Below are 27,397 nucleotides of genomic sequence, written 5' to 3' on the forward strand. Positions count from 1 at the left end.
TGCAAAAATGGGAGTCGAAATAGTTTTGTTGAACACATTCCTGCTCTTTGTTATAGGTCACCCCAGTTCCTCATGTGCACTGCTGCTCAAAGGGAAACCTTTTCCCGTCACCAGAGCAGCCAGCTTTTCAGCTGAAGATTGCAATCTGCAGAGCAGTGACGGTCACTCTGTAAAGTCAGGATCCCAGGCAGCAGACACCCTCCACAAGGTCCACTACTGATGGTGGCAGGGGCGCTGGTGCAGGTTGTATAGTGGGGGTGCTGAGAGCCATTGAACCAAACTGCAAGCCCTGTATATGATGGAAATCACTTCAAGCCAGGGGGTGTGGCAGCATCTCCAGCCCCACTATGGATGGTGGTGACCTCTGAAGGATCTAACTCCTTGTAAGAAATGGGGCTTCCCCCATGGGCAGGCCTGCTAATAGAGATGAGATTTTGCACTTGCCCTGTGAGAACAGGCTGCCTCCCAAAAAGTGAGACTTCCCGGGGAGAGGACCTCCTAATAGACATGGCAGGGTCCCTTTCTCAGTGGAGGAGAAGATTTTTACGGGACAGGTCTGCCGGCACAGATTATACTCCTGATGCAAGTGAGACACTCTCGGGGTCAGCAGGCCTCTTGCAGGGATAAGAGCTTCTCAACTGAGACAGGAAGGTCTGATTTGTCACAGCGTCACAGACCAGTCCAAGCACATGCCTCTGGCAGTAGTCTCTGCCCGATACTCTATGGGAGGTTTCCTCACCCCTATCGTGCACCTTGCCAGTTTTGCTCTGCTGAACATGGGACCTTTGTTACTCCTGCAGGAGGTTATCTCACTGTATGCCCTGAAGTGTGAGACTTGTTGGTAAACGTGCATTTGAGAAGGGTAGACGTACAACCCATTTTAGAGGGCAATCTCTCAGCAGAGCTGAGATATATGAGGGTGACTATAATGCCAGATGCCTCCCCTGATCAAATCTCTCTGTCTCTCTCTTATACACACACACAGAGTCTGAAGGAGGAAATATCTTTAGGACACTAAAAGACAATGCTTTGCCTAGACAATATTCTCTGTCCAATCCCCTGGGACAGAGACAATGCAGAAGGAAAACTCCCAGGCTAACCGTGACATGCAATAATTAATAACTATGATTTCTATAATTTCACCCAAGGATCTCAAAGCCTTTCAGTCTGGTTAAGGGTCATATGCTCTCCTGCTGCCAAGGAGTGCTGAGTACCACTGAGGGGTGCAAACATGTCCTTCTCATTCCCCCATTTCCGAGGCAATTCTGCATTGAACCAGTCCCCCAGTGCAAGCTGCCTGTGCAACCTGTCCTACCAACCAATATCCCCAAAGGGCCTCTCAGGTGGGCACGGGTGTAATGAGGGTGCAAGGAGAGCCGAAGATGAGTAAAGGGGGAATCAGGATTAGGATGCAAGTCAGTGAATACAGCAGCAAATTAAGTGGTGAATCAACAGGATAATCAGGAAATCAATGAAGAGCTTTTCATATGGACAATAATTCTGCAGTTCGTTTGGAGCAGATCAATGGGGCAAGATGATTAAATGAGGTGTAGTGATTAGCTGACAATCAGCTGAGTGAGAAGCCCCAATCTGCAAAGATCTTGGCAAAATGTTTCAAAAGAAGCGGGGGGTCGGGGTTCCAGAAAAAAAAACATATTCCTTAACACTGAAACGTGTGCATACGTGTGTGGATTTTGCCCAATTTTTTCACTATGAAATCCTAAAAATTGGAAAAAATCAAAACATTTCATTTTGACATTTCCTAAACAAAACAGTTCAATTTTTTGACTCAGAATGATTTTTCATGTTGAAATTTCCTTTCATTTTATTTTTAAAACAATTTAAATGTAAAGAAAGTGCTCACAATTGAAGCATTTCATTTAAAGTTGAACAAAAATGGCTTGTTTGACCACAAACCATTTACATTTTTTTAACTGTTTTGAGTCACCAAAAATTTCGAAAAATGTTTGGTCTTTTTGGAATTGCCAGTGTTATTCGCCCAGCTCTAAGCACCATATAACTAACCAGGCAAATGGCACATGTAATATAATCCACAGAAAAAATTGCACCGAAATTGGCTGAACAGACAGAGGTCTGACAGTCAGCTCATGTGACCTAACACTCATAGATAAGTAGACTTTAAGGCCACAGAGGACCATCATGATCATCAAGTCTGACCTCCTGCACATCACAGGCCACAGAACCACACCCACCCACTCCTGTAATAGACCGATAACCTCTGGCTGAGTTACTGATGTCCATTTGCTCTAAAGACGTCAGTTACAGAGAATCCACCATTTATTCTAGTTTGAACCAGCAGGTGACCCATGCTGCAGAAGGCGAAAAATCCCCAGGGTCTCTGCCAATCTGAGCTGGGGGGAAATTCCTACCTGACCCCAAATATGAGTTACACTTAACCCATTGGCATTTCTCGGTATGTTCTTCTGTAATATGATAGCTTCTGAAGACCACGTCTGGTCAATCCAAAATTTCAGGGAACATTATAGGTAGCAATGGGAAGAATGGGTGGCAATTTGGTGTCAACCAGGGACACCAAAAAAGGCGGGTTTCCATACAGTGCCCATTTGGTGCTGCAGGCAGAGGAGCATTGTGACATCACAGGTTACTCAGCCAATCATCACTCCTTCCCTCCAGTTCCTTTGCACCTTTCAGTCCCATTGGTTGAAATAAGCAAATGGCACGGCAGGTCAGGCCTGAGGTGCTTTGACGGGCAGCGTGGGGCTTCAAGACTGGAACAGGGGGCTGCTTCAGATCAGCTGCTGTCTTGGCTGAGTAGGAGTGAGGCTGGAGCGTTGCACTGCGGCTCCCTCCAGGCTATGCCTGGCTCAGGCGAGATCATTCACCTTTGCCCAGTCAAAGCTGTTTTAGTACACAGAGAACTGGTACATACAGAAGTGCGACTCAATGGCGGACACGCCTGGGCGTGGCTGGACATGGCATTGCAGGGCCTTCTCCTCTGGTGCCCCCTGCTGAAAGCTGCTCCAGCCCTGTGGTCTACTTCTTCTTGTGATTCGACCCTCCAGCTAGGTAGCGTATAGTGCCGGGGGAACCGAGAATCCAACAAAACAATTGTCCAGCAGCCTTATACTGGGTCTTCAGCCCAACTCCAGATTCAATAGGCCTTCAACCTTTGTCTCCAGGAGTCTTCGCACCACCTTCTTCCGTGGGCCAGTTGGGGAACCCAGGCCCTCCTTCTAATCTGTGTTCCAGCCCAGGGACCCTGTAGCAAGCAGCTAATGTCTTTCTACTCAGGCCTCCTGCTTCCTCCCTGGGCTTTTTCCTACTGTGGCCTGTCTCTAAGCCTTTCCCTCAGCCCATTTCCAGGCTCACTCCTGCACCAATCCCATAGAGAGTCCTTGGGCACCATTATGAGTGATTATTCCCCTCTATTTGGCACTGGTGAGGCCACACCTGGATTACTGCGTCCAGTTTTGGTCCCTCCACTACAGAAGGGATGTGGACAAATTGGAGAGAGTCCAGAGGACGGCAATGAAAATGATTAGGGGGCTGGGGCACATGACTTATGAGGAGAGGCTGAGAGAACTCGCAGAAGAGAAGAGTGAGGGGGGATTTGATAGCAACCTTCAACTGCCTGAAGGGGGGTTCCAAAGAGGATGGAGCTCAGCTGTTCTCAGTGGTGGCAGATGACAGAACAAGACGCAATGGTCTCAAGTTGCAGTGGGGGAGGTTTAGGTTGGGTATTAGGAAACATTATTTCACTAGGAGGGTGGTGAAACACTGAAATGGTTTACCTAGGGAGGTGGTGGAATCTCCATCCTTCGAGGTTTTTAAGGCCCGGCTTGACAAAGCCCTGGCTGGGATGATTAGTTGTTGTTGGTCCTGCTTTGAGCAGGGGATTGGACTACATGATCTCCTGAGGTCTCTTCCAACCCTGATATTCTATGATTCTATGAGGGGAGATGAGCCAGGTAGGTAGCAGGGATAGGTTCAGGGTCTGAGTTTAGGGTGAGATTAATGGTGTTGCCAGCTCTCACAGGATTATAGCTAGGGCTGGAGCCAGTCTAGTGATGACCTAAGAAGCTAGTGGATTTGAGTCCCGCCTAAGGGAAAAACCTTTGATTGTCTACTTGCCCCACTTGCCCGCTTCCTGGAGCAGAGCAACCAATCAGAGCTGTTGCAAGAAGCTCTCTCTCTCTCTCTCTCTCTCTCTCTCTCTCTTTCTCTAGCACTTGGGTACATAAAACTTTTGTCAGTCAGGGGTGTGAAAAAAACAACCCCTTGACGGATATAAGTCTCACCAACAGAAGCACTGGAGATCAACCACAGGGAGACTTTCAAGAGGGACACAGTGGGATAAATACACAGTCCCCATACAGTCTCTTTGCACCGTGCTAGGTGTGGAGTATAGGTACAGTGGGTCCTAGGGATCGTGGACCTCAGCCTGACCCCAATATGAAACTCTGATGGTGTAGAAGGTACCATAAAGAGGTGGCAAAAGGACACAGGAAGAGTCCTCCTGGGGCAGACCAGGAGGCCTGCCCATGCTCTGGAGTAGGCACAGGGCTGACAGCACAAGTGGGGAATGCCTTAGCACTCAGCAAATGCTAAGGCAGCTGAGCTAAAGCCCCTGGGGCTGCTCCGATGTAAACCGGAGGCTGTTTCCACCCCCACCTCAGCACAGAAGCTGGGGAAGGTGATATAACGTCGCACCGGGCTGCAGTGTCAATGCTCAGCGTCTGATGGAGCACAGAACACAGCCCAGCATTGATTCTTGTCTTCTTTATTTTTAAGGAGCAGCATTTATGAGAATCTTAACCTTTCCCCCCGATGTGTCTGAGCCAGGCAAAGCTCCAGAGAAACCTTTTACAAGAAATAAAAAAACATGTCTGCTAAGCTCACCAGAAATAAATCACTATTTAACAGAATTGTGCTCCCATCTCAAGATAAGGCCCTGGCCGCCTGTTTCATTGCAAAGGGAGTTTATTTTACTTACAGGTATCAGCTATTTTCCAGAGATAAATATGACAGGGAATGGCATTTGGTCAGGATGTTCACAGAGTCACAACAATTAGAGATGAGGAAGAGCTGTCAGGTCAGGGAGGCCAAAGTGTTCAAACTTCAGTGGTTAGATTGGCAGTAGAATTTCAGGGAACCCACAAATTACTACTCACTGGGCCAGATTGCTGGCTGCACCCAGCACAGTAGGGACTGCCAGGGAGCTGGCTACCATTCCCCAATTCTCTTCCTGCCCTTGGGTGGAGGTTAGAGCAATCCAGGGGCTGCTCTAAACTGCACCTGCTGACTGTGGTTCCCTAGGGAACGTCCTCTATCTGAGGATTGCCGGAGCATAGTGCACTCTGCCTAATCCCCCTGTCCAACTCTTTCTCCCTCCAATGCACACCGTGCACTGGTCTTTGCAAGTGGGGAGTCCTCCACTCCAGGGGAATCCCCAGGAAGGCATTGGGGGGTCAGTTCATACTCCCTTTGTGCTGTCTCAAAGGCAGTGGGGCAAGGCAAAGACTCTGCCTCACTGAGCTTATCAGCATCTTCACAGCTCACTGAAGACAACAGGAGTCTTTCCAATGACTTCAGTGACCTTTGGATCAGGTCCTAGCTCACGTAGGACTGTGAGTCAGGATTTGAGTGCAGGTTTCTAGAAGGAATTAGTCTCTCTGGTCTGTAGCACCCGGATTATCCCCCGCACTTTGCCATAAAGCCTTCAGGCCTTAGGGAGTCAGCTGGGGCCCGAACCTGCCATCTTCACTCACTCTTACTCTGCGAGGAAGCCCATTGATAGGACTGCTCACCTAGGACACGCTGGGTTTAGTGTGTGGGGGCTGGGTGGTGTTGGTAGCCTGTGATGTCCAGGAGGTCAGACTAGAGGATCTGGTGGGGCCTTCTGGCCTTGAATTCTAATTCAAGTAGGCCAGATTGTTGCATCCCCTTACACAGCCACCAGACATGGGGCAGGGAGGAAAGGGGAGAGGAGTAGGCAGAGCCATGACTGCCCATGCTCCATGCCAGGCCATTGCTTGTAGGGAGGATGCTGCACCCCTAAAAGAGGTGTTATAGTGCAACTGAGATCTCCTGGAGGCAATGGCCTCTCCATTGCAAAATACTTCCTGGTGCTCCCCTGTGTTAATAGGGCCCTCCTGCTCCCGACATGGGGTTATAGGTAAATGTCACTGTCTAACCCATAGTAAAGTGCCAGTCAACATGAGTAAGTGCAACAGAATCAGAGCCCTTAGTTTTGCATCTTGAACATTTTGGGGAACTCCTTGGGGATAAAACGATCCATACATTGCCAGCTTTCACAATTGAATAGTGAGGCTGGTGATACTTGGTGTTTATTAATGCCCCAGCTCCTGGAGTAATGGGACTATGTGAGAATCTCAGCTTTTATTTAAAAACTTTTAAAAAAATAAGTTTCTAGACCTCTTGGTTGTGGAGTAAAGCTTGAAAGCAGGATCCCTACATGCTCAAAACCCCAAAGGCAAATAAAAAGAACCCCAAATTATTATTTTTTAATAATCACATGAATTTTTGGGGGGGGTCCTGACTTGTGATCGAGGCTTGGGCGTGGCGATGCTGCTACGCTGGGCGTCCATATCTGTTAGTGATAGACTTTGCAGGCATTGAGAAAGGATTATGAAAAAGGAGCATATACTGGTAGAGTATCAGCGAGAGAGACAAGGTGTGTGATTGCATCAGACACAAAAATCCCCCCACTAATAAATATTAAATATCAGATGCTTCATTATGTAAACACAGAACTCTGCAGTATGGAGCCTACTGTAACAAGGGAAATGAAAATATAATGAACCCAAACGGTCCTGCTAATACTCTTTCTATTTTCTTTTTCCTGCTTCAGAGTTAATCACTGTAGTCAGTTTCAAACTTTGGTTGAGACCCGGAATCAAAGAGGAGATGGGAATTGATTTCGTAGCTAATTCTCACCGTGGGAATGCTTGAAATTTCTATCACAGGCCTCAATTTTGTAGGCTATAGGAAAAGAAAGAGTGGGACGGCAGGGGACATTCAGCATTAACGCTGTTCGAAAATTTTCCATCAGAACTGTTTTTTGATGGAAAATTGGGTTGTTGTCAGATTTACACCCACATAACCGTGAACTTGGCCTAATTATTTTCTTCTCTGCTTCAGCGATGAGAATGTTTTAAATCCACACCAGATACGTGACTGACTCTGCAACAAGAGAGGCAGTGAGATGGGGTGTACAAGCCCTGCACCTGTCAGGAAGGGGTTAAAAAGCAGCTTTGGGTTCCAGCACCCCTGCCCCACCACACCTGTGAAGCATGACAGTCTTGGAGGAGTAGCCTCAAAAGGGGAGCAGCTCATTCAGAAGGGCCCAGCTCGGGGAGGTGGACAGGCCTCTCCTACTCAGCTCCCAGAGAGGAGCACAGCAGAGATCTAGGCTAACACAGAGCAGTAGGACAGATTGCTGAAGGATCATGGTCGGACAGAGAAGCTGGTACTGCTCTTTATTTCTGTTAATTTAGTTGCCTTGCCTTTATTTCCTTCAGGACTGAGACTAGGGAGTTAACCCTGGGGCAGACCCTTGCTGAGAATACACGCCCCTGAGGAGAAGGTGGGGGCAATGTTGGGTGGTAGCCCGGGGCAGATGCAAGAGGTATGACCAGACAGACCTTAACCACTTGCTTCAAAAGTCCCTTGGTGCCAGCCCAGGGATCTTTGAAGCAAGAAGAGAGAGGGACTGAAGAGAGATGGACCGGGTTCCTCTACAGCCTCACTGGAGGCCTGCCAGGGACATCAGTTGGTGGCTCCTCCCTGGAGGTGTGAGCATGGGCGCGTACCAGGCAAGATTCACAAACTCCCCTGACACCTGTCCCTTTTGGAGTGAGAGGGAGACCATCTATGTAGGGTGTGTCAGGTTGCAGTGCCAATTCCAGCTCCTCCAGAACCTCTTACTGAGGTCCTGGCTGCACTTCTCCCCACACCTCCTGATTTATGCACACCCCAGCTGTGGCCCCGCAAAGTCAGGAGACCTCCTCGTCAACCTCCTCCTAGCACTGGCCAAGACGGCCATCGTTGCACCAGAAGGAGGAAGTAGGACAGGGTGCAACTGTGGGAGCCTATTTCCATTCCCTTGTTCAGTCACATCTCTGAGCAGAGTTCCTCTGGGCAGCACCCACTGAGTCCTTAGATGCCTTTGAGGGGCAGTGGGCGCTGTTCAGGGCTCTCTGCTCAGTGTCCCTCTCAGGTTCCCTGATAGTCAACCTCTGACCTCACTCCCACTCCTGTGTTCTCCTTTGTTGTCACCAGAAATCACTTGTAGCGGGGCTTAGAGGTTCCCCGCACTTAGCTGAAGCGGTAGGCCTTCAGTTATAGGAGGGCCTAGACCCCCCTGTCCTAGTACCACTAACACTACAGACTTACTGGGAAGACTATCAGGAAGACCCCAGATGCACTATTGGGCCTGGCCCAGGGCTGTCGACCTGGTCTGAGGTCTGAGGCTAATGCGTGAAAAGCCTGGTTTACCCTGAAAGGGGTGAGACCAAAGTGGAGCTGGCCAGCGGTCCAAGTCACCAGGCAAAAGGGGACCACTAGTGCACCTGTGTGGCTGGACTACAGAGAAGAAATCCAGCAACACCTCACCTAGCCACAAGGGGGCACACCAGCTGGTGAGTCACTTTGCCACAGGAAATTTTTTTTTTTAATTGAAGGCTTCATGAGAATTTTTTGTCAATGTACGTTATGTAGCAAATTATTTAGTGGAAGCAAAACCTACAGGAAAAGGAGGAGATGGGCCATGGGAAATGTTTCCCCCCAGATCAGCCAGCCCTGCAAGGAACATAAGGCCTAGCTATGGAATAAGCAACAGTGCACATAGATATAAAGATGCCATCTCCTGACGTGCCGTGTGGAATTGGAAAAGTAGTCATGACAAAGATATACTAGGAAGGCAGCAGTGTAGTTATGACAAGGACAGAAAAGAAAACTTGTCAGGAAGAAACTAAGACCATATTGCCTAGCAAACGTCATTAAGGGTGTCTGTGGCCCAGAAGCAGATTATAACGGGGTACACTAGAGAAGGCCAGAAGACCCCCTTCCAGGACACTGGAATGACCAAAGGCCCAGGAAATGGCCTGATTGCAGAAAAGAGTAAGCAGTCCCAGGGAATTAGGAGTTGGATGGGGAGGCCTGCGGGGGGAACCCAGGACACTATTCCTTTAAGGGCCCAGGGTGTAGGGTGAGACAGGGCTCCACTCTCTTGCAGCCAATCAGGAGCAGCTCTCTGGAGGAGGACAGTATATAGACTGCCTTCTCCCTCAGAGCATGGGAGATACTGGCAAGAGAAGGAGGTCAGACCCACAGCCACAGGACTAAGCCCCAGGGAAAGATAGTTATGAGGAGCGACCCTGTGAAGGGCAGGCTACGGCAGGGGAAGAGCTCCATGTGGACAGCAGAAGAGCCAGCAGAGATAAGTCTGAACTTTTGGATGGACTTTATTGGTGGGACTGTTTGGACCTGCCTATGGGCATTAAACCAGCCCCAAGTGTAAGGGCCCAGAAGAGGAAGAATGGAGGGAAGCTGCTGCAAAGGAAACTTTGGCCAGGAGGGACCACTCAGGAAGCGGCAACCTGTTATCCAGAAGATCCAGCAAAGCCCCTAATCCTAACCTATAACAAAGACACGATTATTCTGGAGAACTGGGACAGCCTTTCTGTTACTGATTGTTACAGGCTAGGAAATGACTGAGGGGACATTTGTACCTGTCAAGCTCTCATCCACCATGTGGTGATTCAGCAATCTACTAGGGTCCCAGAGCCAGTGTAAAGCAGGTGCAATAAAATAGCAATGACATTTATGAGAGGATCACATGTTATAAGCATCTCGTTGCTACGGCAGAGGAAGAAAAGTCTTCGGATGGTGGATTGTCTTCTGATGGCTATTTTCCAACACTCTGGTCTCTCATCCGGCATGGAACTCCCATCTCAGCTCACACACAAACTGCTCACCGCACACACAGCAGAATACCAGCGGCAAGCTAGATCATAGACCCTCAGAGAAACCTGCATTTTGCTGGGCGCCGCCAGATGCTGAGAATGATGGTAATGCAAGATAAAATGGCTTTCTTGCCAATACAAATCACCATCCTGCAGAAGAAGACCTGATCACAGTCACAGTCAAGGAGGATAGAAATGTCACAGAGTGCGCTTGGGACCGTAGAGACATTTAATATATTGTGTATGTTTTGGACAACACAAGCTGTCAGCATGAAGAAAAAGCAAAAGGGGCTAATGTTTCCGGAATGTGCCTGGGGAATGAATGATCATCTCTTCTAGGTTCCCAGGCAATGTGAGAAACGTGAATGACATTCAACGTTGTTATTTTTGAAATGCCAGCCAGACAGTGATTCAGAGAGAGGAGATCCCTTTGGCCTACAAGCCCTCAGCTGGTGGAAATCAGGGTATCTCCACCAAAGACATTGTCAATGGAGCTATGGTGATTGACACCTGCCCCTTTGCGTCTATTGTGAGAGAAATGGCAGATTTGGGGAGAGGGGCCAAAGATCCCTGAAATATGCTTCTTGGCAGCTGTGCAGGAGAGAGTTTGGCTGCTTCCCTTTGTAGGTGCAGCAGGAGAGAAAAAGAGAAATAGTTGGTGGGGTGGGGGAGGGGAAGAGCAATCCTGAGTGATTTTCGCTTCTGGAATGAGAACGATGACAGACATTTAAATGTTTTACTACAGGGAAAATCTCTCTATGCCTCACTTGAAATGAGTTATTGGTGTTCTCTGCAGTTCCCCATATAGCTCAACTGGCTGCCTTGGCTCAATGAAAAATCTGCCAGCAGCTGACCTAATTGATTTAATGGAGTGTAATGAGATGGTAATAGGTGTATTTGTACCCACAGTAAGTGCAGTGATGCAGGTGTGAAAGGCAGGTTTCATTTATGCTCTCTGAGGTTTCTTTCTTTTGCTAAACACTGAATGGCCAGTACCCAATTCGACTGATTTGTTGTTTTTTTTTTAACAAAGACATGAAAATTGATCTTTTGCTTTTCAGATGTGTAGCTCATAGGCCAGGGAATGCAAATGTAGGAAGTTATTGGGAGTTTAAATCTATATTCACCCATGACAGAGCTGGATAAATAGTGGAGTGATATTATTCACAAACACATTCACACAATGCAAATTGCAATTCAATCTAATCAGGTACATACCCTTTTCGATGACCCATTCTGAAAAGTCCTATGGCATTTAGTAGAAAAGGTGGGTATATAGGAGGGTTTTTAAACTATCCAAGAGATCAGAATTTAGGAGAGGGCTATATCCCTGTTCTAAAATACAGTAGGTTGATTTTAAACAACCTACAGAAAGACTCACACTGTTTATTAAATTCTATAAATTTTAGAATAATTTCTATAATCCCCGATTCGTTTCATCCTCATTAAGTTCTATGGGACTTTTCTTTAAGAGGCAACTCATGTGATGGTGTTTTGCTTGTATGGATTTTTAGGGAGGAGCTTTTATTTGTGCAAATATGGGTATTTGTTCCCAGAAACAGGTATTTGAACCTGAACCCGAGAAAGGAGAGGTGGTCTTGTGGTCAGAATGCTAGAGGGGGATGTGTATTAATTTAGATGCAATATATGAGCATAAAGGGTCAAAAGTGTTAACATGACCCAGTCACTGTCCAATATTGAACAGTTTTTAAGGAAGGTTTGGGGGTTGGTATACAGAGACCTCAGCCCGTTTAGTACCATGGCAAAACCACTAGGAAAAATTCTTTTCACCTTTTAGTAAAGATTCAGAAAAGAAGGAAAACCAGCTAAGGCATCTGAAATGTAAAGAATTAAATAAGGCCTTCCTTTTAACACCATCCCTTGCTCCCTTTCGCTCTAGCTGGACAGTCTTTAGAAGGAAAACTCCTGTGTCTGACAATCTCTTAGAAGGTATTAAAGATGGTGATAACTGTCCTTTGGGAGGGGGTGGGAATGTTACTTGAGATGGGCAGGAGCTGCCATTGTCGCTGTTGTTAAAGTCCAATCCTGTTTCCTAGAAGACAAAAGGAGACAAACTCACACACAGGGGCGAGAAGAGAACAGCAAAAGCAGAAAATGCAGCTTCTGCCTCTGATGTCGACTGTCACTTGCAGCCTCACTGCTGGAGAAGCAAAGGCTCAGCGCACGGTCTCCTCAGCCACGGCGGGTCTGTCTGTACTGCCATGCAAGCCCAGTTTTAGGTGACCAGATGTCCCGATTTTATAGGGACAGTCCCGATATTTGGGAATTTTTCTTATATAGGTACCTATTACCCACCACCCCGTGTCCCGGTTTTTCACACTTTCTATCTGGTCACCCTAGTTTTTGGAGAAAACAGGTCAGCAGACTCTGCGTTGGTTAACCTAGGGCTTGAGCATCTACACTCATTTGTAAGTCCAGGTTAGGAATAACTGAACCCTGGGTCCCAACCTGGGGCTCCAGCATCTGCATTATGCGGGCCTGAGTCCAACCACCCATATCCAAGACTTCTCTGCACCCTCCCAAACCGTGGCTGCTCTCGCCCTTTGTTCATGGTGCAGCGTGGGGAAACTTGACTGTCCCCCAAACTCAACTGTCCAGAGGATAAAGAAAATCAGCCTGTGGGATTGGGGGATACTTTTGGTGGACTTCCAGAGCATGAGTCCAAGTGGGGCTGCATCTACACTGCCAAGCAATAGGGCTTGAACCCTGGGTCCCGCCTTGACTCAAGCTCAGACCCTCCACCCTCATGGGGTCCTGGGATCCTGAGACCTGAGTTAGTGTGATTTGTGTGTAGACAGAAGAGGGGTTAGACTAGAGCCTGAATTCAAACGCTGGGCTTACATTGCAGCATAGACATTGCCTCCAAGACATAGCAAACTTGTGTCAGCTTCAGGCTGTTTATGGCACTTCTTGTAGCTACCGCCTTTGAGTCACAGGCTCACAGCAATGTTGCAAAATATGCAGTCCTGGTCGGCTAAGCCAGATTCTTATTACAGTAGGGAAGGAAAAGGACACAGTGGGGAAGGCAGAAAAAGTCTCACCTCCCACGTGGTATGCTGGATTTAGCCAAAGCCTCTGGAGGTGGCAAGGTCAGCTCAGTCTCTCTCTCTGGCCCTGTCTGCTCTGCACACCTTTCAGGATTATGATGAAGAAGGTCCAAGGGTCCCAGGAGACAGTGGGGGTGGGGGCCATGATAGAGATGCTCACTCCTTCCCTTTCTTTCAGTCAGCCAGCACTGCTGGTAGCCTCTGTCTGTCTGTATTTTTCCTCCCAAAGTGTTCCTTTTTAAAGAAGCCCAACAGGGAGTGATGTATGAAATAGCCCATCCCCTCATTATTTTGTTCACTGAAGAGGCCTAATTTCCAACACACCAACTTTGGTTTATTGATTTCTGGTCCTCTTGTTTACCACACATGATCCTAACAGTCCTTGAGTTATATCAGGAGGCTTTTTGGTTTGGACTAACTCAGTCTGTTTCCCTTTCATACCTTTTCCAATCAACATTTCTTGCTATAGGGTTTTGCAACATTTTATGGACTCTCACCCACTTTTCACAGTTGAGCTCATAATTAGGGTAAATGTGTAGGCCCAGTTATCACAATGGACACCATCAATCTGGGTTCAAACCCCAGATCTTCCTGTTTGACCTTGCATAAATCACTGGATCGCTGTTTGTCTCGGTTCTCATCTGTCAAAGGGTGGTAACAGAACTTCTATTCTCCGACCCATGATATAGTTTAGACTGTGAGGTCTTTGGGTCAGGGACTGACTTGCTGTGGATGTACAGAACCAAGCACAATGAAGCCCGGAACTCAGTCAGGGCCTCTGGATGATGGGGTAGTAATACCATACGTTGTGAGTTTTACTGCTGAAGGTGGTTACCTAACTATGCAGCTACACTGTCTTTGGGTGTTTGGGAGGGATGGTGCTAGGAGGCAGAGAAAGAGTAGGGCAGTGTTTCCAACATAATAAAGGAGTTGGGCAGAAGGTGCTTTGCCTGAAGACATTTTGCACATAGTCCAACCAACCCCAGAACAGGGAGCAAGGTGTTTATGGAATGGCCAGATATTTGAAGAAGGGGGACAAGTGCCCAGGGATAACTGCACTATGTGACTCTACCCATGGAGAACCGTTTACAGACAACCGTAACTCTGGCTCCGCTATGTCTGTAAAATCTGGTGGCTGAACAATGAGATTCATAAAGTTCATGATCTGAACTGGAAAAGGGGCCAAGTCCAACAGTTTCACAATGAACAGCTTAAGCAGCTCTGAGATGCAGCACAATCCCAGTCTCATAGACTTTAAGGTCAGAAGGGAGCATTATGATCATCTAGTGTGACATCCTGCACAATGCAGGCCATAGAATCTCACCCACCCACTCCTGCGATAAACCTCTCACCTATGTCTGAGCTATTGAAGTCCTCAAATCACGGTTTAAAGACTTCAAGGTGCAGAGAATCCTCCAGCAAGTGACCCGTGCCCCACGCTGCAGAGGAAGGCGAAAAATCCCCAGGGACTCTGCCAATATACCCTGGAGGAAAATTCCTTCCAACCCAAAGTATGGTGATCAGCTAAACCCTGAGCATGTGGGCAAGACTCACCAGCCAGACACCCAGGAAATAATTCTCTGTAGTAACTCAGATCCCATTCCATCTAACATCCCATCACAAGCCATTGGGCATATTTACTGCTAATAGTCAATTAAATGCCAAAGATCAATTTAAAGATCAATTAAATGCCAAAATTAGGCTATCCCATCATACCATCCCCTCCATAAATTTATCGAGCTTAGTCTTGAAGCCAGATATGTCTTTTGCCCCCACTGCTCCCCTTGGAAGTCTGTTCCAGAACTTCACTCCTCTGATGGTTAGAAATCTTCGTCTAATTTCAAGTCTAAACATCCTGATGGCCAGTTTATAGCCATTCATTCTTGTGTCCACATTGGTACTGAGCTTAAATAATTCCTCTCCCTCCCTAGTATTTATCCCTCTGATATATTTATAGAGAGCAATCATGTCTCCCCTCAGCCTTCTTTTAGTTAGGCTAAATAAGCCAAGCTCTTTGAGTCTCCTTTCATAAGACAGGTTTTCCATTCCTCGGATCATCCTAGTAGCCCTTCTATGTACCTATTCCAGTTTGAATTCATCTTTCTTAAACATGGGAGACCAGAACTGCACACAGTATTCCAGATGAGGTCTCACCAGTGCCTTGTATAATGGTACTTACACCTCCTTATCTCTCCTGGAAATACCTCGCCTGATGCATCCCAAGACCGCATTAGCTTTTTTCAGGGCCATATCACATGGGCAGCTCAAAGTCATCCTGTGATCAACCAATACTGGGAGGTCCTTCTCCTCCTCTGTTATTTTCAACTGATGAGTCCCCAGCTGATAACAAAAATTCTTGGTTGGTAGGATTGGTATGTGGTCTTTGATTGGAGCAGGCTGGACCCTGGGGGGACTTTGCATAAATTGTTTAATCTTTGTCTATCTCAAGTTACCCATCTGTAAAATGGGATTGATAATGCTGTGACAAATCCCTTGCCATCTAGGATGACTTCACAGTTGTCACTGTGGCTACTCCAGAAATTCATTACAGCATCAGGGATACAACTCAGATCCTCCTTATACAAAATCACCTGAGCTGGAGGAGAATCTCTCCCAGCTGCTTGTGCAGTATAAACTCTATGACACACTATTGTGTAATTTTAGTACTACCCATGTGGGGCTGCTGGTGCACATCAGAACTAGCCATTTCATTACAATCCTTACCTACCTCCCAAGGTTGTTAGCTTTTAATAACTAATGTGTGCAAAGTGCATTGATACTCTGGTGTGAAAGTTGCTAAGTGCAAAGCACTTGAGAAATCTGATTGCTGGACAAAGCTGGATACTGAACTATGAAAAGCAATAAAACTCCACATGTAGGAATCACAAAGGCGGTAGAGTGGATGGCTGGTCTCTAACACGGTTGGATAAATCAAGTCCTGTTTCAAGCCTTACTGCTCTGTTCCAGTTTGCTGCCTTTCATGGCATCTGCACCAGCTCCTCTTCGTTAGATAGTTAGCACAGGAGCTAGTGAAAGAAGGACAGATGTAAACAGAGTGAAGATTTCAAAAATGACCTGATTTCTAATTCGACTTTGGAGCTGTCTCTTAAGGACTCATTCCACAGACTAAATCTCTTCTCCCAAGGATGCTTCCTCTTTTTCTTTCTTTCTTTTTTTTAACCTGGCGCCACATAAATGAAAAGCAAGCAAAGCGAGCAACGGGAGCAATAAAGCAATGGGCTGTTAATTTATATGGTGCCTCAGTATGTCTGGTGTAGCTGCAGCCAGCTTCCACCAGCCTTTTGTGCGGTTAAATTAATATCTGCAACAGATACATAAAGACAACACTGTATTTGTAAATTCACAGATTCCACTGCCAGAAGAGACCATTGTGATCATCTGGGCTGACCTTCTGTATGACACAAGCCAGAGAACTTCCCCCAAAATAATTCTGATAGGAAGTAGAGCAGATTTTTAGAAAAAAAACATCCAGTCTTTATTTAAAAATGGCTAGTGATGGAGAATCCACCACACCCTGGGTAAGCTGTTCCAATGGTTAAGTACCCTCACTATTAAAATGTACACCTTATTTCCAGTCTGAATTTGTCTAGCTTCAACTTCTAGGCATTAGATCTTGTTGTACCTTTCTGGGTTAGATTGGAGAGCCCATTATTAAATATTTGTTCCCTATACAGGTACTATGATCCTGTTACCCCTGACCTCTACTCTTTGTTAAGCTAAATATATTGTGCTCCTTGAGTCTTCGCACTATAAGATGGGCTTTCAAATCCATTAATCATTCTCGTGACTCTTCTCTGATCCCTCTCCAATTTATCAACATCCTTCTTCAACTGTCCAAACTGTCCAAACTTTGTCAGAACTGGACAAAGTATTCCAGTAGCCATCCCACTATCAGTACAAATAGAGAGTGAATGTAATTGCTTTACAAAAACTCAAGTTTCCCCTGTTTCTGCATCTAAAGATCACATTCGCCATTTTGGCCTCAGCTTCACACTGGGAGCTCATGTTCAGCTGATTATCCAACATGACTCCCAAGTTTTTTTCAGGGTCACTGCTTCCCAGGATAGAGTCTCCCATCCTGTTAGTATGGCCCTGCCTAGGTGTATGACTTTACATTTGGTCATATTAAAATATATATTGTTTGCGTGCGCCCAGCTTACCAAGTGATCCAGATCGCTCTGTATTAGTGACCTGTCCTCCTCTTTATTAACCACTGCCCACATCTTGGTGTCATTTGCAGACTTGACCAAGTGATGAGAGTTTAAGCTTTCTTCCAGGTCACTGATGAAATGTTAAATTGCATAGGGCCAAGAACTGATCCCTGCAGGACCACATAGAAATGTACCTGCTCAGTGATGATTTCCTTGTTCACAGTTATTTTTGAGATCTGTCAACCACCCAGTTTTTAATCCATTTAATCTGAACCATGTTAATTTTGTATCATTCTAGTTTTTTAATCAAAATGTCATGCGGTACCAAGTCAAAGGCATTACAGGAGTCTAAGTCTATTACAACAACACTATTAGCTTTATTAACCAAACCTGTAACATCACTTAAAAAGTCGAGTTCGTTTGACAGGCTCTATTTACCATAAATCCATGTTGATTAGCATTAATTATATTATCCACTTTTAACTCTTTACTAACAGAATCCTGTACTGTCCACTCCATTATCTTGCTTGAGATCAATATCAGACCAAGAGGCCTATAATTGCTCTTGTCTTCCTGTTTACTCCTTTTAAAATATTGGCTCATTAGCTTCTTACAGTCTCCTAGAGCTTCCCCAGTGTACTAAGAGTTACTGAACATCAGCATTCATAGTCCAACAAGCTCCTCGGACAGCTCTTTTAAAACCCTTGGATGCAAGTTATCCAGACTTATGAAATTGAAAATATATAGTTTTGTAACTGCTATGTAACATCCTCTGGGGTTTCTATTGGAATATAAAGTGTTTCAGCATCCTTATATGATATGAGTACATCATCTATTTTTTCCCTAATACAGAACAGAAATATCTATTGAACACTTCTGCCTTTTCTGCATTATTATTGGTAATTCTACCATTCCCATCTAGTAATGGACCAATACCAAAGTTGGAATTCTTTTTGTTGCTAATATACTTTAAAACTCCTTATTATCCTTGACTCTACTGGCCATTGATTTCACCTTGTGTCCTTTTGCTTCCCTTATACATTTTCTGCAATTCCTATCTTCTGATTTATATTCATTGCTATCAGCTTCCCCTTTCTTGTTTGTTATGTAGTTTTTTTTTTATTGCTGCCTTCTCTTCCCCTCTAAGCCACTTTGGTTTTTAACAACGGTGGCCTTCTTTTTCAATTGTGGGATTGTGGCTTTTTCTTTCTCCATTGTGGGATTCCTTACAGAGACCACATTTCCCACAGTTAAATGATCTGATAAATTTCTAAGGATGGGTTTTAAAGAGAAATAGCAGGCAGCCCTGTGATTCTGATCTCATTTACCATATGCTACAGCTGAAAGTTCACACACAGCAAAAAGAAATTGAAAAGAAAAAAAGAGCCCTAATGTGCATGGAGCAAGGATCTGATGGGCACATTCTGCTGGACTGTATGAGTCCCTAGCTAGCATTAAATGGCAAATTCTCAATCCAATTAGCAAACTGCTTCCTCTGCAATCAAGGGGAAGCTTCTGAGGGGCACCCATGGGACGAACTAAGCACGAAGGTATTGGTGTGTGCATTTGCTGGGGTCACTGCCCGTTCTCTTCTTGGAGGCGTTTCATATTTTAAAGTGAATGTTCCATAGGGGTGATGGTCTCACGTCCCAGCATAGCTGTAGCACGGAGGTTCTCAAAATGTGGTCCACGGACCACCAGTGGTCCGTGAGCTCCATTCAGGTGGTCCACGGATATTTCCCTCTAAGGTGCGCGCCTAGGTGGCCACATACCCAATTAGTTGCGCCGCACAGGCGTGGCTCCACTCAGTAGGTACATGGACCCTGGAGAAGACGCACATGTAATGTGAGGTGGTGGCCTTGGGTGGAATAGAGGGTAGGTGGGAGGGGGCAGTGGGGTGAGAAGAGGGGGTGGAGGGAATTTGGGACGTGCAGGGCTGCAGCAGCCAGAGAAAGAGGTGACTTTCCCCAGCTCCAGGGCTGCGGCTACCGGGGAGAGATGGCCCTCCTTCCCAGCCCCAACCTGGGGGCTGCCGTGGCGAGGGAGAGAGGGAGAGATCCCCCCTCCTTCCCAGGCACAGCTTGGGGGCTGCCCGGCAGGGGAGAGAGGGCACATCCATCGCATTAGAAAGGTAAGACTACTGATATTAAAATATGAGATGTGTGCTTTTATTTGTAGAACCAAAAAACGTTAATTATTATTGTTTTTTAATATAGCGCTTTTATCCAAAGCACTTTACAGCAGTTAGCTAACGGTACAGACAACATTTGGAAAGATCATTAAGTGGTCCCCCGAGATCCTCAGCAATTTTCAAGTGGTCCGTGAAAAAACAAGTTTGAGAACCACTCCTGTAGCACATACACTAATAGTACACGCCACACCTGTGCCTCAGACCTTAACTGGAGAGACCACAGAGACCACATGGAACAGGGACTTTGGGGGAAGGAGGGCACTTTAGTCTGTGTAACAGCTGACACCATTGTCACCCCTGGGGATTGGGCCCACAAAGCAAAGCAGAACCTTCTGCTGACTGAACTAAAGGCCCGTGTTCTCCTAGCTGGGGGCTGTGGCGGACTCAGATCCTCAGCGGATTGGGCACAGAGAGGGAGACACTGATCGGTGGGTTACACATCCGTCCTTAGGTTCTCACCTGGCAGTGCTCACAAACGCCAATTGTGGTACAAACAACAGCCTGCCAGGAAGGGTCTTTCTGCCTCAGGAACTTATCTGGCCCCCCATCACCATAGTTTCTGAGCATCTCCCAGTCTTCTAAATATATTTAACCTCACGGCCCCGCTGTGAGGCAGGCCAGCGTGATTAGCCCTGGTTTACAGATGTGGAGAAATGAGTTCCAGAGAGGCTAAGTGACATGCCCAGTGTCACACAGGAAGTCGGTGGCAGAGCAGGGAACTGTGCACATGTTTCCCAATCCCCAAGCAGACTGAGCCAACCAGTTCATAGCTACTTGGTAGCCTGCACGTGACGTCAGATGGCAACGACTTTCAGTTCCCATTCAGCTGTGCTGGATTCAAAGTGGCAACTTCCAGCCGCAGTGGAAAGAACCTCATGCCTCATTACTAGTCCCCGGAGGCACAGTATCAACGTCCCACAGAGAGGGAAATCTGTCTGATTTGGCAGTTTGCAGGGATTTATTTACATCGCAGCTGCCACAAAACAAGGAATGACGGGACTCGGGCACTGCAGTATTTTGATTCTGTTATTCTAAGTCGTAATCTTTAACGAGCAGTTTGCTTGATTTCTGCTTCCGTGAATCACCCCGAGCACATAACAGGGCCCATTTGCTGGAGGCGCAAGGTCCCCGCCGAAAGCAACCTTGGATTTACCCAGCAGCATGGCCTTATGCACTGATTTGCTCCGTCCTGGGGCTCTTTTCCCTTCTCTCCACTGTGCTGCGCTGCGAGATTTTTTTGCTGTAAAACCGGAGCGCTGGGATATTCTGCGAGGGCCTGGGAGGCTTTTGAACTAGTTTAATTTGCAAGGCGAAGCTGTAGTTAAGGAGATGGAATGATTTCAACCGCACGCAAGCGAAATGGAGAGAGAGGCCAGCCTACCTCCCTAACCTCTCTTCCTGGTGGTTTCCTCCTTTGGCTCTGAATGCTGCAAAGCTGGGTAGAGTATGGAGGGGATGGCTTTGTTTTTCATCTCTCCACTGAATTGCTTCAATGATACATGCAAGCAAAGGGGAAGCGTGATGGGGATGGAAGAGAATGTGGGTCTTTCTCTGGGAAGCTGGAGGTGAAAACAGGTATCTGGGCCTAAAAAGGCCCCAGCGATGCAAATTCTATGTGGCCATTCAGAGATCTGCCAGCGCTCAGGAGGCATGCTGCATGGTGCAGATAAAGAAAGCTTCTTGGGGAGGGCTATACTTAACCTGGTGCTTCTAATTCCGCCTGGGAAAGTGGTATTCTAATGAGAGGGAGACAGGAGGGCAGGAGCCTCTGATGGAAACCAAGCAGAAGGGAAGGGAGAGGAGCAGGTGGTCCATTTGACAAAACAACTGGCTGGTTACTGGGTGCATGAACCACCAGGCTCAAGGCAGAGTAATGTAGTCAGAGGAGTGGACTGAATTGCTGCTATCTGAGCTAGAGCTGTCTCCCCGGCTTCTCCCAGGCCTGGAGTGGACGGGTGCTCCATGCAGGACTTGGGAGAGCTGAGTTCAACACCATGCTCTGCCACAGATTTCCTGGGTGATCTGGGGCAAGTCACTTACTCTCTCTCTCTCTCTCTCTCTCTCTCTCTCTGCCTCAGTTTCCTATGTGTAAAATGGGGATTACACTTCCCCAGCATGCAACAGGAAGATAAATGCACTCAAGATTGTAAGGCACTCAGATACTATGGAGATGGAGGCCATATAAATTCCTAGGACAAGACTGGGACACTAAGCAACCAGACATTTAGTAGGTTTGCAGGCCTTGGCGAAGACGGGAAGAGAAAGGTGACAGTAATAATACTGAGATCTTCTATAATAGCATGTAAAGAGGCTGTAATAGTAACACACAGCTCCTAAGGAGCACTTTTCAGCTGCAGATCTCAAAGCACTTTATCAGGGATGGTGTTTATCCCCATTTTACAGAACTGGGGCAGAGAGAGAGGCTGGGACTGCCCAAGGTCGTCCAGCAGACCAGTGGTGGAGCTAGGGATAGAATCCAGGTCTCCTGACTCATAAACCAGTGCTCTGCCCACTGGACCCACTGCCTCTCTTAAGTAGTCAGTGGGAGTTGTGCCCACCTATGCCAGGGATGGATTTGGTAAATAAGCTTAAAGATTTCTTCATTCAGAGCTCCCCATGTTTTACTATAGATCCAGGAAAGGTCTTAACCAATTAACAGCATATCTACCTCTCCCCCCAGCTTAGTGTCATCTGCAAATTTGCTGAGGGTGCAATCCATCTCATCATCCAATTCATTAATGAAGATGTTGAACAAAACCGATCCCAAGACAGACCCCTGGGGCACTCCGCTTGAGACCGGCTGACAACTAGACATTGAGATTTTACCAAGGGTGAGATCTATCAAACCCTGGAGGGATCTCCCTAGTAAGGCGAAGGAAAATCCATCACTTGGTTGTTCACTTGAAAACTAGACTCCACAAGTCAATAGACAATCAGCTCTCAACCAGGAGCTCACCAACAGGAGTCAGGAGGTCATAGCTGTCCTTCCTTTCCTGTAGCTAAATGGGTGGAAAGGGGGTCCCAGTTACATGGGAAAGTGTGTGGTGGGGGATCCTGTCCTGGAAAAGATTGAGAACCACTGGAGCCAACCAGCAGCAAACGAGCTGCTAAGCGTGCAGACGGTATCCTCCCTGTTTATTTTCTGCACTCCTTGCCCCTCTGTATTGGGCCGGATCCAGAACTGTATGTGCTTCATGGAGATCTGACAGATCTCACCAGAAGGGTTTGCAGAACAGGTGAAGCCCTGAAGTAGGTCAGCGTGGATCATCGACGTGGAGCTTCTGGAGCACTGGCAAATCCTTTAAACATCTTCCTTTCTGTACATAAACTTTGTATGTATTTTGTATCGACTTCAAAACGTTAGTTTTCCTGCAGTAGGTTAGTGATTGATGTTTTTACTTAAGGGAAATCAGAGTTGCTTGCTAGTTTCCTGTGTCAAGACTGCCACCAAGAGGGCAAAAGGAGAACAGGCCCTCTCCTAGAAGACAGGGAGAGAAGGGTTTTAAGAAATGAGGTAGTCTCTTGGAGCAAGAGCAGAGGTTTGAGATATGAGGTTATGAGCTGCCTTCTGTGTGGGCCAACTCCATGACAGCAGGGCCCCAAATGGCTGTATCTAAGAACTGCAGTGTGATTTATACATACCTAACAAAACTGGCCACTGAGAGCTTCACAATTGTCCCTGTGCTGCTTATCCAAACTTCCCAGCTGAAGCACACAATGCATTCTCCTGCTCCTAAAACACAGGACCTGTATTTCACAAACTCAGGAAGACCTTAGTCATATGTAGCCTAAGGGTATGTCTACACTAAGAAATTAGGTCGAATTTATAGAAGTCGGTTTTGTAGAAAGCGTTTTTATACAGTCGATTGAGTGTGTCCCCACACAAATGCTCTAAGTGCATGTAGTCGGCGGAGTGTGTCCACAGTACCGAGGCAACCGTCGACTTCCGGAGCATTGCACTGTGGGTAGCTATCCCACAGTTCCCGCAGTCTCCGCCGCCCATTTGAATTCTGGATAGAAATGCCAATGCCTGATGGGGCTAAAACATTGTTGCGGGTGGTTCTGGGTATGTATCGTCAGGCCCCCGTTCCCTCCCTCCCTCCGTGAAAGCAAGGGCAGACAATTGTTTTGCGCCTTTTTTCTTGAGTTACCTGTGCAGACGCCATACCACGGCAAGCATGGAGCCCGCTCAGCTCACCGTCACCGTATGTCTCCTGGGTGCTGGCAGACGTGGTACTGCATTGCTACACAGCAGAAGTTTATTGTCTTTTGGCAGCAGACAGTGCAGTATGACTGGTAGCCATCATCGATGTAGTTCTGGGTGCTCTTTTAACCGACCTCAGTGAGGTCAGGGGCTCCTGGGAAAATATGGGAGTAACTCAGCCAGGTCATTTCCCTTTTAAATTTCATCTCATGACGATTCAGTCCTACCGGCAGTGCACTGTCTTTTAATCAGCAGCCAGCAGAAGATGATGGCCAGCAGTCATGCTGCAACGTCTTCTGCTGAGCACCCAGGAGATGACGATGGCCAGCAGTCGTACTGCACAGTCTGTTGCCAGCAAGATGTATAAAGATAGATGAAGTGGCTCAAAACAAGAAATAGACCAGATTTGTTTTGTATTCATTTTCTCCTCCCTCCCTCCATGAAATCAACAGCCTGCTAAACCCAGTTTTGAGTTCTATCCTTGAGGGGACCATTCTGTTTCTCGCAAAGCCACCCCCTTTGTTGATTTTAATTTCCTGTAAGCCAACCCTGTAAGCCATGTCATCAGTCGCCCTCCCTCCGTCAGGGCAATGGCAGACAATCGTTCTGCGCCTTTTTTCTGTGCAGATGCCGTACCATGGCAAGCATGGAGCCCACTCAGATCACTTTGGCAATTAGGAGCACATTAAACACCACACGTATTATCCAGCAGTATATGCAGCACCAGAACCTGGCAAAGCGAAACCAGGTGAGTAGGCGACGTCAGCGCGGTGACGAGAGTGATGAGGACATGGACACAGACTTCTCTCAAAGCACGGGCCCTGGCAATGTGGGCATCATGGTGCTAATGGGGCAGGTTCACGGTGTGGAACACCAATTCTTGGCCCGGGAAACAAGCACAGACAGGTGGGACCACATAGTGTTGCAGGTCTGGGATGATTCCCAGTGGCTGCAAAACTTTCGCATGTGTAAGGGCACTTTCATGGAACTTTGTGACTTGCTTTCCCCTGCCCTGAAGCGCCAGAATACCAAGATGAGAGCAGCCCTCACAGTTGAGAAGCGCGTGGCAATAGCCCTGTGGAAGCTTGCAATGCCAGACAGCTACCGGTCAGTCGGGAATCAATTTGGAGAGGGCAAATCTACTGTGGAGGCTGCTGTGATGCAAGTAGCCAACGCAATCAAAGATCTGCTGATATCAAGGGTAGTGATCCTGGGAAATGTGCAGGTCATAGTGGATGGCTTTGCTGCAATGGGATTCCCTAACTGTGGTGGGGCCATAGACGGAACCCATATCCCTATCTTAGCACCGGAGCACCAAGCCGGCGAGTACATAAACCGCAAGGGGTACTTTTCAATAGTGCTGCAAGCACTGGTGGATCACAAGGGAGGTTTCACCAACATCAACGTTGGATGGCCGGGAAAGGTACATGACGCTCGCATCTTCAGGAACTCTGGTCTGTTTCAAAAGCTGCAGGAAGGGACTTTCTTCCCAGACCAGAAAATAACCAGTGGGGATGTTGAAATGCCTATAGTTATCCTTGGGGACCCAGCCTACCCCTTAATGCCATGGCTCATGAAGCCGTACACAGGCAGCCTGGACAGTAGTCAGGAGCTGTTCAACTACAGGCTGAGCAAGTGCAGAATGGTGGTAGAATGTGCATTTGGATGTTTAAAAGCGCGCTGGCGCAGTTTACTGTCTCAGTTAGACATCAGTGAAACCAATATTCCCACTGTTATTACTGCTTGCTGTGCGCTCCACAATATCTGTGAGAGTAAGGGGGAGAGGTTTATGGCGGGGTGGGAGGTTGAGGCAAATCACCTGGCTGCTGGTTACGCACAGCCAGACACCAGGGCAGTTAGAAGAGCACAGGAGGGTGTGGTGCGCATCAGAGAGGCTTTGAAAACCAGTTTCATGACTGGCCAGGCTACGGTGTGAAAGTTCTGTTTGTTTCTCCTTGATGAAACCCCCCGCCCCGTAGTTCACTCTACTTCCCTGTAAGCTAACCACCTTCCCCTCCTCTCTTCGATCACTGTTTGCAGAGGCAATAAAGTCATTGTTGCTTCATATTCATGCATTCTTTATTAATTCATCACACAAATAGGGGGATAACTACCAAGGTAGCTCAGAAGAGGAGGTGGAGGAGAGAAGCACCAGGAGGGGTGGTGGAGGAGGGAAGGACAAGGCCACACAGCACTTTAAAAGTTTAAAACTTTAAAACTTATTGAATGCCAGCCTTCTGTTGCTTGGGCAATCCTCCGGGGTGGAGTGGCTGGGTGGCCAGAGGCCCCCCACCGCGTTCTTGGGCATCTGGGTGAGGAGACTATGGAACTTGGGGAGGAGGGCAGTTGGTTACACAGGGGCTGTAGCGGCGGTCTGTGCTCCTGCTGCCTTTCCTGCAGCTCAACCATATGCTGGATCATATTAGTTTGATCCTCCAGCAGCCTCAGCATTGAATCCTGCCTCCTCTCATCATGCTGCCACCACCTTTCAGCTTCAGCTCTCTCTTCAGCCCACCACTTACTCTTTTCAGCCCGCCACCTCTCCTCCCGGTCATTTTGTGCTTTCCTGCACTCTGACATTGTCTGCCTCCATGCATTCGTCTGTGCTCTGTCAGTGTGGGAGGACAGCATGAGCTCAGAGAACATTTCATCACGAGTGCGTTTTTTTCGCCTTCTAATCTTCGCTAGACTCTGGGAAGGAGAAGATCCTGTGATCCTTGAAACACATGCAGCTGGTGGAGGAAAAAAAGGGACAGTGGTATTTAAAAAGACACATTTTATAGAACAATGGGTACACTCTTTCACGGTAAACTTTGCTGTTAACATTACATACATAGCACATGTGCTTTCGTTCCAAGGTCACATTTTGCCTCCCCCCAGTGCGTGGCTAGCCCCTCCACCCTCCCCATGGCTAACAGCGGGGAACATTTCTGTTCAGCCACAGGCAAACAGCCCAGCAGGAAGGGGCACCTCTGAATGTCCCCTTAAGAAAAGCACCCTATTTCAACCAGGTGACCATGAATGATATGATTCTCCTGAGGATAACACAGAGAGATAAAGAACGGATGTTGTTTGAATGCCAGCAAATGTACACTGCAATGCTTTGTTGTACAATGATTCCCGAGTACGTGCTGCTGGCATGGAGTGGTAAAGTGCCCTACCATGGTGGATGGAATAAGGCTGCCCTCCTCAGAAACCTTTTACAAAGGCTTTGGGAGTACATCCAGGAGAGCCATGAATGCCAGGGAAAATTAATCATTAAACATGCTTGCTTTTAAACCATGTATAGTATTTTAAAAGGTACACTCACCAGAGGTCCCTTCTCTGCCTGGCGGGTCTGGGAGGCCACCTTGGGTGTGTTCAGGGGGTACTGGCTCCAGGTCCAGGGTGAGAAACAGTTCCTGGCTGTCGGGAAAACTGGTTTCCCCATTTGCTTGCTGTGAGCTATCGACAACCTCATCATCATCATCTTCCTCATCCCCAAAACCTGCTTCCATGTTGCCTCCATCTCCATTGAAGGAGTCAAACAACATGGCTGGGGTAGTGGTGGCTGAACCCCCTAAAATGGCATGCAGCTCCTCATAGAAGCGGCATGTTTTGGGCTCTGACCCGGAGCGGCCATTCACCTCTCTGGTTTTCTGGTAGGCTTGCCTCAGGTCCTTAAGTTTCACACGGCACTGCTTCGGGTCCCTGTTATGGCCTCTGTCCTTCATGCCCTGGGAGATTTTGACAAATGTTTTGGCATTTTGAAATCTGGAACATAGTTCTGGTAGCACGGATTCCTCTCCCCATAC

This window comes from Natator depressus, chromosome 2 (assembly GCF_965152275.1).
Source record: "Natator depressus isolate rNatDep1 chromosome 2, rNatDep2.hap1, whole genome shotgun sequence".
Taxonomy (NCBI): Eukaryota; Metazoa; Chordata; order Testudines; family Cheloniidae; genus Natator; species Natator depressus.